Source organism: Bombina bombina, chromosome 12 (assembly GCF_027579735.1).
Source record: "Bombina bombina isolate aBomBom1 chromosome 12, aBomBom1.pri, whole genome shotgun sequence".
Classification (NCBI taxonomy): domain Eukaryota; kingdom Metazoa; phylum Chordata; class Amphibia; order Anura; family Bombinatoridae; genus Bombina; species Bombina bombina.
The window spans coordinates 58,677,819-58,690,960 of NC_069510.1; the positions used below are offsets into that span (position 1 = coordinate 58,677,819).

The window sequence follows — 13,142 nt, forward strand, 5'->3', positions numbered from 1 at the left end:
TATATCAGAGTCTGTCCATCTACAAGCCAAAAGGCTGAGCAGTGATATATTGGCACACTATCCCGAAAATCGGGATGGGAACCAGGACATAATCCATGGAACAGCACATTACAGGAGTCTTATCTTGTAGGAAACAATAGGTATTATGAGGCAGACAAGGTCAGAACCAGAACAAGTAGTCCTGAGGGTAGGTAAAAAGTAACTCAAGCACAAGGTCAAGCATGATTAGAAGCACACAAAGGGAGAATGACTGGGCAAAAGAGAAGTCAATATACAAAAGATCAATAGGTGAATCGAAACTGTGTAATAAGCACACACTCTACAGAAATCAAGAGATGGGTGTCAAATACACAAATGCTGCAACATGAATAGGCGCTGTGTCACAAAAAGATATCCCTTTAATTAAGTGCCGTATGGCTAGCACAGCTATTGGTTAAGAGGTGGCATAGGCTGTTGCCTAAGGCCTCACTTAAACAGGGACCTCATAGTGTGTCTCTATCTACATATATGGCTTTTTAATTTGCAGCATGTGCATGGCATGTGGACAAGTAAAAAAAAATACTGTTGGCTAGTTGACATAGAAGCATAGAAAGTGTATATGAGCTCTGTCCCTGACATTCTGCCGGTTACTATAGTTTACTCAGGGATTACATTTTCCAAAATGCAGTGCTGTAAAAGGAGAGTTGTGGCTGAGGGGTTATATTGTGCAACCTCCGATCTTGCATATCTAAATGCCCTGTTGTCTCCTAAGTGTCTCAAAACATGAGTACCATGCTGGGTAGTTGTGGTGCGCACACAGCGAGTAGACATATGCAAGTGTGATCAAGAGTAGAGTAGAGATTAGCCTGATCAGCTGAAGAACCTGAGGATGTGAGAATTAGCCACACATTGCTTGAAGAGAAGCAGGGAGCATGGGTAAACTGTTTGAGGGATATCCAGAGGATAACCCTGTCTGTAATGCTGATAATGATTACAAAAATAAACTAAAACAACAGCCCTTCCTTTACTAGTTAAATTCTCTATCTGCAGGGGGGCGGAGCTAACTTTTAAGCTGAACAGTCAAACATCCCAGCAGCACTGGGCAGAAGAACTATTGGAGGAAAATGTAAGCAAGTTGAAATTACCAAACAGCTGCTAGAGCATCTACTGAATCTGCTTGAGAATCCCTGCAACATGCAATATATGTGGGAAAATTGTTGAGCAGGCATTAGGTCTCTCTCTGGAAGACCCATCATTCTACTATCTGAATGAACACCTCCTGATGGAAAGACCATTCCCCTGGATGGGGAGAATAACTACTCAGATAATCTGCTTCCCAACTTTTGACCCCCTGGAAAATGAATAGCAGAAATCATACAAAGATTTTTCCCTGCCCGAGATAGGATACGAGAGATGTCCTTCATCACTAAAACTACAAGTTCCCACTTGGAGAGTAATATACGTCACTGTTGTGATATTGTCTGATTGTAAGAGAAGGGACATCTCTTTTATCAGCAGAGGTCAGCTCTGGAGAGCCCTTAAGAGTTCTAGGATATTTATTGGTAGCCTTGCCTCCTGAGGAGACAAAATCCCTGTACTCTCCTGGATGCCCAAATTGCACCCCAACCCAAGAGACTTACATCTGTTGTAATTATAGTCCAGGATGGATGGACAATAGATGCTCCCTGAGGAAAGGACTGGTTCTCTATCAACTAGGATAGATAATTTCTTGTAGCTGGATCCAAAATTGATTATTTAAGAAAGCTGAATGTAGTCCTTGCACCACTGAAACTAAGCATGCATAACTGAAGAAGAGGTCTCAAGTGAAAACAAGTAATTAGAATGACATCTGATACAGCACTCATCAGACATAGAACTTCCATGCATAAAGAGACAATAGTATTGGATATAAACTGAAGTTTTACACAAGCGGACTGCAGCTTTTTTCTTCTTTGAACTGACAAAGAAAACATCATTGTCATGGAATCTATATTGACTCAAGAGAAAAGAGAGTCTGGATTGAGGAGACAGAGAGCTATTTGGAACGTTGATTCTTCAACCATGATTGCGAAGAAAAGTTTGTTTGTAAGAGATAGAGTTAAAGGTAAAGATGGAACCTGACCAAGGACTGTTGATGATCCTTGTGAATAGGAATATGAAGGTAAGCATCTTTTAAAATGTATTGTGGACATAAACTGGCCATGTTGCACAAGGTTGAGGAATAGTTTGAATGGTTTCCATTTTGAAGGTGGTTACACTGAAAAATTTGTTTAGTGTTTTCAAATTCAGAATAGGCCTGAAAGTTCCCTCTTTCTTGAGAACTATGAACAAATGTGAATAAAAAGGTTGTCCTTGTTCTTGAATTGGAACTGAAACTATTACTCCCATGAGTTCTAGATCTTGAACACAACAAAAAAAAAAGCATGAACCTTCACAGGGTTCTTTGGAAAAAAAAAAGATTTTGACGGCAGACAAGAGCCATAGGCCCAGCAAGTCTGCCCAATATTTCCTAAAAGTATAATCGTATCTTGTTCGTAGGATGTCCTTATGCTTATCCCAGGCATTCTTAAATCCCTCTCAATGAAGAATCTGGAGTACCTCAATTCTTCACCTACTTCCTGGGAGGCAAAGTTTAGACTGGCATACCAGTGAGGTGGGAGGGACGAAGTATTCTTGAAAGTTTTGGAAATCTGTATTTATTTTTTCAGTTACTCGCCCAGTGGGCGAGAATATTTTTCGGTAATCATAGTCCTTGCATTACCCATAACTGAACATTTTATATAAAAATGTCAAGGTGTTTACTGTCCCTTTACAGAGAAATAGTGTGATCCATGCAGGAGCTCATTTACATTTGCCACAAAAGACAAGATGCAATAAAAATAAGTAAGGATTTTTTCCCCAAGAGATGTAAAGATGAATGGCTTTAAATTCCTTGGAGTTTTGTACTCTTAGAAGTTTTGGGAATCTGTGTCTCCTCCTATAGGCTAGGAAGTGAATCCCATGCATAATGGATCGTGGACTCTCACTTTATGAAAGAAATTTAATTTTTACTTAAGTATTCCTTTAATAGAAATCTTTGCAATATGTATTAAACATCATTTTAAAATGATTATACCTTTTGTTTCTTTTTTTAACTTTTTTCTGCAGTGTCAATTATTTCCTGTCACATCCCTATAATGGCTCTTTAGAAGGACAGTAAAAAACTTGAAGTTACAGGTTTGAAATAAAATAGACATATCATCCAAATCTATTTTTTTAAAAATAAAAAAACAGCCTTTTTACCACAATTGTTTTTTTAATAGCCACATACCACCAACCATTTGCGTTATTTGGAGGAGCCAATCCGGGCTAGTAACTGTCATAACGTTAATATAAAATGCATTTTGCAGTTGTTATTAGTTAAAGCCAATTAGGGAAGCAGGGTCGGCCTTGAGAAGTCTGCAGGGAGCAATTTAAGTTTTAAGATTTAGAAAATCCTCAATTTTCAAACAATTAAATGAAAAGGAGGAAACTAGCGTGTTTCGGATGTTAGCTTAGCGATGTCCCTGCAGACGTACTATTGTTTTGGGAGCACAATACTAGCGTTTTCGGGATGTTAGCTTAGCAATGTTACAGCGGACATACTATTGTTTTGGGAGCACAATACAAGCGTTTTCGGGATGTTAGCTTAGCAATGTCATGGCAGACATACTATTTTTTTGGGAGCACAATACTAGCGTGTTCCAGATGTTAGCTTAGCGATCTCATGGCAGACGCACTATTTTTTTGGGAGCACAATACTAGCGTGTTCCAGATGTTAGCTTAGCGATCTCATGGCAGACGCACTATTTTTTTGGGAGCACAATACTAGCGTGTTCCAGATGTTAGCTTAGCGATCTCATGGCAGACATACTATTGTTTTTGGGAGCTCAATACCAGTGGAATTAAAAAAATAAACTGCTGCTCAGGTTTTCAATTATCTATATTTTGCAGACTTACTGATAATGCGCATTGCATATCCAAGTATTGGTTTAATGATGTGGTGCTATCTTAATGATGTCAGTGAACCCTCAAAAAAGAAGAAGGTAGATGATGCAGAAGAAAGCAGAAGAGTTGTCAAGACTTGGTGCATTTCTGATTGTGAGTTTAACTGCCAAGAGCACTCTGACTCAGACTGACATGTTAACTTTAGTTTCAACAATGTTTTATGAACATAGATCAGGTAGTTCTTTGTTGAGTTTAATACAGTGAATGATGCTCATTTACTTAGTTTTTTAATGTTATATTTGCTTTGAAAGCAGTTTTTGGTAATTCCAATGGTATCAATCCTTCAAAATTTAATTTTGCACGATTGTTTAGTTTCATGATTGTATAATTGGACGAATGTCAGTAATGTAAACAAAAATAAAGAATTCAACTTTGAGATATAACAAGTTTTACTTTGCCTTGTTTAATGTATTATGCACACTATGGGGCCAAATTGTCAAGCTCTGAATGGAGCTTGATTCCCCTGTTTCTGCGCAAGCCTTCAGGCTCGCCAGAAACAGCAGTTATAAAGCAGCGGTCTTAAGACCACTGCTCCATAACTGGTCCGCCTGCTCTGAGGCTGTGGACATGAATCCGCCCGATCCTATACGATCGGGCTGATTGACACCCCTGCAAGCACAAATCTACATGGAGCGGCATTACACAAGCAGTTCACAAGAACTTGTGCAATGATAACGCTGTCGGCATTCATCAATGTCTGTCGGACATGATCCGCTGAGTGGATCATGTTGGACAGACCAATAATAAATCAGCCCCTAAGTGTGCAGACATGCACAGGCGTTTAAAGTTTTTTGCGGGCTGGTGTTTGTCTTCAAAAAGTAGACAAAAGGGGACAAGCGCACCCGTGACTCACGGCATCAATTTATTTCAAATGAATTATGCACACATAACATCACACTTACTAGAGGTAAGTTAAAATAAGCCTTCTTAAAATCCTTTTCAAAGTTCTCAGCATACACTTTTCGGCAACTGGTTCTTTGTAGCGCAAGCGAGTCTCCGTGATAGTGAATGGATAGGGCCTTACTGCGATGGAATCTTGAGCTCAAACTTGCCCTCTTCGGCTTGCTGTTTCTGGAACCTCCTATGCCTTGTAACATAACCTTCCTGGACATGTTTCGTCTGTGCCCGGACAGACTTTTTCAACAGGATACACAAACTGCTGGAATGGTGTTTGTTTTCAGTTACTCGCCCACTGGGCGTGGGGATTTTTGGGTAATCATAGGCCCTGCATTACCCATATCTAAACATTTTATATAAAAAAAAACTCAAGTTGTTTACTGTCTCTTTAAAGAGTAATAGCTTGATCCGTTCAGAAGCTCATTTATATTTGCCACAAAAAAAAAGATGAGCTAAAAATACATAATATACACAGAGAGAAACAATCATCTGGGGTTGCCATTTCAATTGTTCAGAAGAGAATTGCCTGGTATGGGCTGGACTGGCCTTGTTAGGCGGGATCAGAATGATATGTTTCAGAAAAATATTCTTCATTGAAAAGCACAATTGTGCTAAAAGAAGCTGCTCCCAGGTGGTAACCAGGCCATAGAACAAGCCACGGAGCTATTGTTTGCTCCTGAAAGACTGCTACTCTTTCTGTTTGTATTTGAGATAGAAATACTAAAGGATTGTTTCCCAAAGGATGTACAGATTAATGGCTTTGAAGACCTTGGAATTTGTAAACAAGACGACAGTTTTAAATACTTATTACAAAAATGGCATTTATGTAGATGTATTGCTATGTTGTGCTTAAAGGACAGTACAGTCAAATTTAAACTTTCAGATAGAAGCATGCAATTTTCAACAGCTTTCCAATTTACTTCTATTATGTAATTTGCTTATTCTCTAGGTATCCTTTGTTGAAAAGCATGCCTAAGTAGGTTCGGGAGCTGCAGTGCACTTCTGGGAGCTAGCTGCCTATTAATAGCTGCATATATATATATATATATATATATATATATATATATATATATACCTCTTGTTATTGGCTCACCAGATGTGTTCAGCTAGCTCCCAGTAATTGCATTCCTGCTCCTTCAATAAAATAAATCCAAGAGCATGAAGCAAACTAGATAACAGAAGTAAATCAGAAAAGGACTCTATCTGCATCATGAAAGCACAAATGTGGGCCTCATGTCCCTTTAAACATGAACATATACTAAGTGTAAATAAAATTAAAAAGCTTTGAAGTACCTTTAACTTACTGGCGTGACAAGGACAGAAGCACATGTGATCTGCTACACAGAGCAGGAAGGATACAAAGATGTTGTAGTCATCTAATTAATACATACTAATGATTTGCAGGCACGCTACTAGACATCTAGCCGTAGTGCAGGCACGCTACTAGACATCTAGCCGTAGTGCAGGCACGCTACTAGACATCTAGCCGTAGTGCAGGCACGCTACTAGACATCTAGCCGTAGTGCAGGCACGCTACTAGACATCTAGCCGTAGTGCAGGCACGCTACTAGACATCTAGCCGTAGTGCAGGCACGCTACTAGACATCTAGCCGTAGTGCAGGCACGCTACTAGACATCTAGCCGTAGTGCAGGCACGCTACTAGACATCTAGCCGTAGTGCAGGCACGCTACTAGACATCTAGCCGTAGTGCAGGCACGCTACTAGACATCTAGCCGTAGTGCAGGCACGCTACTAGACATCTAGCCGTAGTGCAGGCACGCTACTAGACATCTAGCCGTATTGCAGGCACGCTACTAGACATCTAGCCGTAGTGCAGGCACGCTACTAGACATCTAGCCGTATTGCAGGCACGCTACTAGACATCTAGCCGTATTGCAGGCACACTACTAGATATCTAGCCGTATTGCAGGCACACTACTAGATATCTAGCCGTATAGCAGGCACACTAGATATCTAGGCGCATTGCAGACACACTAGACATCTAGGCGTATTAGAGGCACACTAGACATCTAGGCGTATTGCAGGCCCACTAGACATCTAGGCGTATTGCAGGCCCACTAGACATCTAGGCGTATTGCAGGCCCACTAGACATCTAGCCGTACTGCAGGCACACTAGACATCTAGGCGTATTGCAGGCCCACTAGACATCTAGCCGTATTGCAGGCCCACTAGACATCTAGCCGTATTGCAGGCCCACTAGACATCTAGCCGTATTGCAGGCCCACTAGACATCTAGCCGTATTGCAGGCCCACTAGATATCTAGCTGTATTGCAGGCCCACTAGATATCTAGCTGTATTGCAGGCACACTAGATATCTAGCTGTATTGCAGGCACACTAGATATCTAGCTGTATTGCAGGCACACTAGATATCTAGCTGTATTGCAGGCACACTAGATAGCTAGCTGTATTGCAGGCACACTAGATATCTAGCCGTATTGCAGGCCCACTAGATATCTAGCCGTATTGCAGGCCCACTAGATATCTAGCCGTATTGCAGGCCCACTAGATATCTAGCTGTATTGCAGGCCCACTAGATATCTAGCCGTATTGCAGGCCCACTAGAATGTACTCTGTACCAGTTCTGTTCTTTTTGGTGGGCTTTCTCTCTCCAATACCTGGCCCTGTTTTGTTACCCTATTAGTTGAGCCATTGCATGCTTACAGCTGATACGCACTGATCATGGCACTGGTCATGTGTGAGAGGAAGGTACTTGGTGCCTGAAGGGTAAGGCAGCTGGTGCGTAAGACAAAAGAGAATGATCCTTGTTGGGTAAGAAGCTATTTGAGGTGTAGGCAACTGATACATGAGCAGCAGAAAACTGAGGCGTGAGTGATAGGACACTGAGGTATAAGGGATACCTGACTGAGATTTGAGGGGTAGAGAAGAAAAAAGGCAGCTAATGAATGAGGAGGAGGAAGCTGCTGCATGATGGGTAGACAGTGGATGTGTGGGAGGGTTGCAGGCAAAGGCATCAGGGATGGGAAGCTGATGTGAGTGTTAAAGGGATATGAAACCCAAAAATGTTCTTTTGTGATTAAGACAGAGCATACAATTAAAACAAAAATCCAATTTACTTCTAATTATCACATTTCCTTCATTCTTATGTTCTTTGTTGAAGAGATACCTAAGCATGTGTCTGGAGCACTAGGAGAAAGTGCTCACATCTAGTGCTCTTGCAAATGGATAACATTCTTGCAAAATTGCTGCCATATAGTGCTCCAGACTTGTGCATACTGCTGATCTTAGGTTTCTGCTTTTCAACAAAAGATATGGAAAAAAATGGAAACTTTGAAAATAGAAGTAATTTAGAAAAAATGTGGGTTTTGAGTCCCTTTAAAGAGGCCGATGCATGAGAATAGGAAGCTGGGGATGAGGGAGGCCGTTCATGAGTGAGCTGTAGGAGGATCATGCATGGGGATGAGTGGAATGAGGCTGATATATGAACGGTAGGAAGCAGAGGCTTGAGGAGAAGGAAATGAAGGTATGAGCCATAGGAGGCCGATGTAGGAGGCTCAGAATACTGATGTAGGAGGCTCAGGATACTGATGTAGGAGGCTCAGGATACTGATGTAGGAGGCTCAGGATACTGATGTAGGAGGCTCAGGATACTGATGTAGGAGGCTCAGAATACTGATGTAGGAGGCTCAGGATACTGATGTAGGAGGCTCAGAATACTGATGTAGGAGGCTCAGGATACTGATGTAGGAGGCTCAGAATACTGATGTAGGAGGCTCAGGATACTGATGTAGGAGGCTCAGGATACTGATGTAGGAGGCTCAGGATACTGATGTAGGAGGCTCAGAATACTGATGTAGGAGGCTCAGGATACTGATGTAGGAGGCTCAGGATACTGATGTAGGAGGCTCAGAATACTGATGTAGGAGGCTCAGGATACTGATGTAGGAGGCTCAGGATACTGATGTAGGAGGCTCAGGATACTGATGTAGGAGGCTCAGAATACTGATGTAGGAGGCTCAGGATACTGATGTAGGAGGCTCAGGATACTGATGTAGGAGGCTCAGGATACTGATGTAGGAGGCTCAGAATACTGATGTAGGAGGCTCAGAATACTGATGTAGGAGGCTCAGGATACTGATGTAGGAGGCTCAGAATACTGATGTAGGAGGCTCAGGATACTGATGTAGGAGGCTCAGGATACTGATGTAGGAGGCTCAGGATACTGATGTAGGAGGCTCAGAATACTGATGTAGGAGGCTCAGGATACTGATGTAGGAGGCTCAGGATACTGATGTAGGAGAGCAAGGAGTCTGACAGAGAGGGGTAAGAAGGTGATGCATGAGGGGTAGGAAACCGATATTGAGGAATAGGAAGTTGAAGCAGAAGACAAAGAAGCGGAGGTGCGAGGGGGGTAGGAGAGCCGCGCGCGAGGAGGGTAGGAGAGCCGCGCGCGAGGGGGGTAGGAGAGCCGCGCGCGAGGGGGGTAGGAGAGCCGCGCGCGAGGGGGGTAGGAGAGCCGCGCGCGAGGGGGGGTAGGAGAGCCGCGCGCGAGGGGGGTAGGAGAGCCGCGCGCGAGGTAGAGCTGCGCATCTTCACTTGTCTCACGATTCGATTCGATTACGATTATCATTGTAACGATTCGATACGATTCGATTCTACGATGCATCGCGATGCATCACGATTACTGCCCATGATTTTCATGATCTTGTTCTATTCCATATTTTATATATGTTTATAAGTGCTCTTCCATCTTACACAGTTGTTTAAAAGATTATTATATATATATATATATATTATATATATGTGTGTGTGTGTATGTATGTGTATATATATATATATATATATATATATATATACTGTATATATACACACACACACACATATATATATATATATATATATATATATATATAATAATCTTTTAAACAACTGTGTAAGATGGAAGAGCACTTATAAACATAATACTACAATATGCACAGAAATGTATCTGTAGATTTATTTTACAAAGGAAAACCAGCAGCAGTGTACTCACTCAAACATTCTCACGGAGTACATGCAGACATCTGAAACCTGACCCAGAGAGCATTACCAATAGACCTCCTCTCACACACAAATGACACCTATCCTAAAGAGCCGACAGCAGCCTCATGTAAACAGTGAATCTTTTCTTGTATTATAGATTCACTGTTTACTGTTGCGGTCTCTGCTGCATGTTTCCTCTCTGTCAGACCCCTAGCACAAACGAGCATTTGAGGGTTGCTGTAAAACTTTTGACTTACTGTATCTAATAGCAACCCTCAAATGCTCGTTTGGGCTAGGGTTCTGACAGAGAGGAAACATGCAGCAGAGACCGCAACAGTAAACAGTGAATCTATAATACAAGAAAAGATTCACTGTTTACATGAGGCTGCTGTCGGCTCTTTAGGATAGGTGTCATTTGTGTGTGAGAGGAGGTCTATTGGTAATGCTCTCTGGGTCAGATATCTGCGCAGTGTGCACAGGAAGTCCTGAATCACAGGAGTTCCCTGTCAGACTCGCCTGGCATGTATGGGGTTAATGGTGCCTATCTGGGAGTTGCCTGTTCTATGTCACCTGTCTTTATAATATAAGCCTTTCCAAGCCTCCTCCTCCCCTGTATGTCAGTTTGTTTATTTTTTTATTGCAAGTACTGTGAGTTTGCCCTCCCTTCAATGACTGCTGCTTTATTTAATACTATTGGTATTGGTAGTACTAGCAGTCAGTGCCTATCGCTGTTCTACGTTATCAGCAGCTAATTCAGAGGGATTATATGAATTCCTGTGACACTGGCTACCGAGAGCCTCTCTCTGACGAGCATGATATTGCACTACGTAGAACAGCGATAGGCACTGACTGCTAGTACTACCAATACCAATAGTATTAAATAAAGCAGCAATCAGTGAAGGGAGGGCAAACCAAACTCACAGTACTTGCAATAAAAAAATAAACGAACTGACATACAGGGGAGGAGGCGGCTTGGAAAGGCTTATATTGTGGCTCCATAACAACAGTGAAGTTTAAAAACGGAGCAATGAGTAAAACAGGAAACTGACAGTACAAGACTCATTTCCTCACATACCGAATCCCCTGCCCATGACGTCACTGACCCGGAATCGATTAAGATCCTTCACTGCATCGATGCAGAATCGTTCACTGCTGCATCGTGATGCATCGGTGTGACGATTATTTTTGACAGCCCTAGCGCGAGGGGTAGAAAACTGATGCATGATGGAAGCTCTTCAAATCAGCATTCTAGCTACAACAAAAGCTAGCGCACTGATTGGAGAAGTTTATATCTATATTAAAAAGTAAGTTATAGCGCATCTTCATTACAACCGATGAATTAAACTCCATCTAAATATCACTAACATTCTGGATCTGTTTTTATAAAGTGGAGAGAAACTAATAATTTAGTATTTGTTTTGTACTTCCTGCTAATCCTCACTTGCTGACAAGGACAACTGTCTCTTCTTTATAGGTGGAGAAGGACACAAACTGCAAGTGTGACAAGCACATTTTGGTTTATTGCGGACAGGGCAAAATAAAATAAAAAATACAACTTGAAATGTCATATTTTAGATAAAATAAAAAGGTGGACTTAAGTGACTGTTTAATATGCGAGGGGAAGAAAGCTAGGGGAAGGGTGCTCACAAAGCGCACAAATCCCTAGTTTCTATGCATTAAGTTGCTCATTAGCCCAGTTCCTCATGTTTATGCTGAATGCCCAGCCTGATATTTCTGATAATAAGCGAGAAGTGGAGAGCAGATACATATAACAGCGCTGCGGAATCTGTTGGCGCTCTACAAATAACTGATAATAATAATATAATGCCAGGTGTTAAATACATAAGGGGAGGAGAGTGTATTCATGAGAGAATATGCAGAGGCAGAGAGCCTACAGAGTGCACAAGAGAATGAAATATCCTGTTATTGTGACTTTTTCACACTTGTTCTGTTCTAGCTAACTTGTGCTTTTGAATGTGGTGTCTACCCAGTACCTGTCCTATTACACCTGAGAGAAAGGGGTATGTAGATAACACATAAGGAGCTGGGAGTCTAGCAGTTGTTCTTGACTTTGCTTACTAACTATATACTGGTCTTATCCCTGTTATGGCACTTTCTACTGAACCTGTTTTGTAACTCTGGGATCTGAAATGCAAAGAATTATACATGGGAGAAAAGGTTCTGATACATGGTGGGATGGAGCTGATGCAAAAGGGTAAGAGAGAATGATGCTAGAACTGGAGGGGAAGGGCTGATATGAGAAATGCTTACAAACTGAACATAGTTTTAGAAATGCTATACTATTCAGACAATGTGCATTGTGTGAGTTCATCTGTCTGAGCATGGGTGAGCTGTGTATTATCTGTGTTTATGCGTGGTGTGGTCTGTACCTTTAAAGCCATGTGAACTGTGGGTCTGTGCTTGTGGTGTGAGTTATCCCTTTAAAGGTTGTGTGTGTGCCTGTCCCTTTATGACTTTTGGAGTGCAAGAATGTGTGCACATACTGAGATCTTGTTCCTGCATGTGATGTGGCTGTGTGTGATGTGTGCATTGTGTGTGTGCGCCAGTCCTTTTAAGACTGAACATCCCTTTAAGTCTGCGTGCATGTCCCTTTAAGAGTGTGCAAGTTTGTGTGTGAGTATACTGTGATGTTAACTGTAAAGGCTGTGTGAGGTGTGTGAACCTGTCCCTTTAAGACAGGGTGAGCGCGTGGTGAGTTGCATGTGCATTTTGTTGGGGGGAGGGGCTTTCCATTTAAAGGGATTGAAATGTGCATGGGTGTATTTTAATTCTAAATTGCAGCATTTTTGCAATATACTTCCCATAGCTAAACTGTTTTTCTGCGGCATACACACATATGCTGTGAGGGCTTGTGGACCAGTAATCAAACACCACACCTTCTCAGAGTCACCAGTGGCTTGTATAACACAAATTACATCTTCACAGACACAATACACATCATGCCAGGTCTCTGAATACTAGTGCACAGGCTCTCACAGCATATGTACATATCCCAAAGAAAAACAGTAATCACTGTTACTAAAAAAATGTTTCTATACAAAATTGAAATGCACCCATATGCATTTTAAATTTGATGTCTCCAACCCTTTAAGGCTTTGTGCATTTTATGTGCCTCTCCTTTAAGATTTTTGCAAGGTTGTGTGTGCACATACTGTGGTCTGTCCCTTTAAGACTGTGCGTGTGCTGTGAGTTGTCCCTTTTTAAGGCTGTGTGG

General features: G+C 41.8%; 1 protein-coding gene and 1 long non-coding RNA gene across 4 annotated transcripts in view; one reads left to right on the top strand and one right to left on the bottom strand.

Moving 5' to 3' along the window:
- CDK20 (cyclin dependent kinase 20) overlaps positions 1 to 13,142 on the bottom strand; it is a 164,462-nt gene that overhangs the window by 148,651 nt on the left and 2,669 nt on the right. The gene's annotated exons all lie outside the window — the stretch shown is intronic.
- LOC128642954 (uncharacterized) overlaps positions 1 to 13,142 on the top strand; it is a 143,648-nt gene that overhangs the window by 3,017 nt on the left and 127,489 nt on the right. Inside the window, exon 3 of one of the 3 annotated variants that reach the window (XR_008399737.1) lies at positions 1,030 to 4,098. This is a non-coding gene — a long non-coding RNA (uncharacterized LOC128642954). Of the gene's footprint in view, positions 1 to 1,029; positions 4,392 to 13,142 lie in introns of those variants that run through there. The other 2 variants (XR_008399738.1, XR_008399736.1) reach the window with 2 other exon arrangements.